We start from the raw sequence: 2500 nt of genomic DNA on the forward strand, positions 1-2500 counted from the left end.
GCAGCTGTTGGTATACAGGGAGAAGAGCAGTGGGCAAAGGACGCAGCCCTGAGGAGTTCCCGTGCTGATGGACCTGGAGTCAGAGACTTCTGTTCCCGGCTTAACGCACTGCTTCCTGTCAGAGAGGAAGTCTGTGATCCACCTGCAGGTGGAGTAGGGCACGTTCAGCTGGAAGAGCTTGTCCTGAAGCAGGGCAGGGATGATGGTGTTGAAGGCAGAGCTGAAGTCCACAAACAGGATCCTGGCGTAGGATGCTGGGGCGTCCACATGCTGTAGGGTGAAGTGGAGGGCCATGTTAACTGCGTCGTCCACAGACCTGTTGGCTCTGTAGGCAAACTGAAGGGGGTCCAGGAGAGGGTCTGTGATGGCTTTGAGGTGTGCCAGGAGCAGGCGCTCAAAAGACTTCATTACCACAGATGTAAGGGCGACCGGTCTGTAATCATTTAGTCCTGTTGGCCTTAGCTTTTTGGGCACAGCGATGATGGTGGAGGACTTGAGACAGGCTGGTACATGGCATGTCTCCAGGGAGGTGTTAAAGATGTTGGTGAACACCGGAGACAGCTGGCCAGCGCAGTGCCTGAGGGTGGCTGGAGAGACAGAGTCCGGCCCGGCTGCTTTGCGTGGATTCTGCCTCTTGAAAAGCCCATTAACTTCTCCCTCCTGAAAGGAGAGAGTCGTTTCTGTAGTATGGGTGGGGGATGGGGCCTCTTGGGTGGGAAGGGGTGGTTCAGGACAGTCCAATTGTCTTTCAAATCTACGGTAGAACTCGTTCAGGTCGTTGGCTAGGCGGGAGTCGTTAGTGGTGTGGGGCGCTCTGGGTTTGTAGTTGGTGATGTGCCTGAGCCCTTTGGCAGACAGAAGCAGCGTCGTTAGTAGAGAACTGGTGTTTTAGTGTCTCTGAGTACAGTCGTTTAGCCTCTCTCACCGCTTTGCTAAACCTGTTCTTCGACTCCTTGAATCTGTCTCTATCCCCACTCCTAAACGCTTCCTCCTTCTCCAACCTCAACCTTTTGAGCTTTGCTGAGAACCAGGGCTTGTTGTTGTTAAAGTTCACCCTGGTACGTGTTGGGATACAGCAGTCCTCACAGAAGCTGATGTACACAGCCTCTGTGAGTTCATCCAGACTATTGGTAGCAGTCGTGAACATATCCCAGTCAGTACAGTCTAAGCACGCCCGCAAATCTTCCACAGCCTCACTGGTCCACTGTTTAGATGTCCTCACAGCAGGTTTACAGAGTTTTAGTTGCTGCCTGTATGCACGAATCAGGTGGACCAAGGGAGTTCTGTGCGAGCCGAACAGCCCCGTGACCCACAAGAGAAACATCCCCGCCAAATTCGAGCGTTTGACGGGGTCTATCCGTGAAAAAATATTCACGTTTTTGAGTGCACATGCATTTCTGCTGCAAATGCCTCTGGAAGTTTCATGCCGTTCGTATGCCAATTGTGGCAACACGAAAATGACCCGTTTTCCCATTCCGAGGGATTTCTGTGCGACCCTAACAGCCCCGTGAGCCACAAGAGACACATCCCCGCCAATTTCTAGCGTTTCACGGGGTCTATCCGTGAAAAATATAGACGTTTTTGAGTGCACATGCATTTCTGCTGCAGATGCCTCTGGAAGTTTCATGCCGTTCGTACGCAATGTGGCAACACGAAAATGACCCCTTTTCCCATTCCGAGGGATTTCTGTGCGACCCTAACTAACAGCGCCCGTGAGCCACAAGAGAGACATCCCCGCCAATTTATAGCGTTTCACGGGGTCTATCCGTGAAAAATATAGACGTTTTTGAGTGCACATGCATTCCTGCTGAAAATGCCTCTGGAAGTTTCATGCCGTTCCTATGCAATGTGGCCACACAAAAATGACCCGTTTTCCCATTCCGAGGCATTTCTGTGCGACCCTAACAGCCCCGTGAGCCACAAGAGAGACATCCCCGCCAACTTCTAGCGTTTGACGGGGTCTATGCGTGAAAAATATTAAAATTTTTGAGTGCACGTGCCTTTCTGCTGCAAATGCCTCTGGAAGTTTCATGGCGTTCCTATGCAATGTGGCAACACGAAAATGACCCCTTTTCCCATTCCGAGGGAGTTCTGTGCCACCCTAACAGCCCCGTGAGCCACAAGAGACACATCCCCGCCAATTTCTAGCGTTTCACGGGGTCTATCCGTGAAACATATAGAAGTTTTTGAGTGCACATGCATTCCTGCTGCAAATGCCTCTGGAAGTTTCATGCGGTTCGTACGCAATGTGGCAACACGAAAATGACCCGTTTTCCCATTCCCAGGGATTTCTGTGCGACCCGAACAGCCCCGTGAGCCACAAGAGACACATCCCCGCCAATTTCTAGCGTTTCACGGGGTCTATCCGTGAAAAATATCAATTTTTTTTTGACTGCACATGCATTTCTGCTGCAAATGCCTCTGGAAGTTGCATGCGGTTCGCATGCAATGTGGCGACACGAAAATGACCCGTTTTCCCATTCCGAGGGATTTCTGTGCC

The sequence above is a fragment of the Petromyzon marinus genome, unplaced genomic scaffold (assembly GCF_048934315.1).
Source record: "Petromyzon marinus isolate PM22_M1 ecotype Great Lakes invasive population unplaced genomic scaffold, UKy_Petmar_22M1.pri1.0 PM_G_Scaffold_29, whole genome shotgun sequence".
NCBI lineage: Eukaryota > Metazoa > Chordata > Hyperoartia > Petromyzontiformes > Petromyzontidae > Petromyzon > Petromyzon marinus.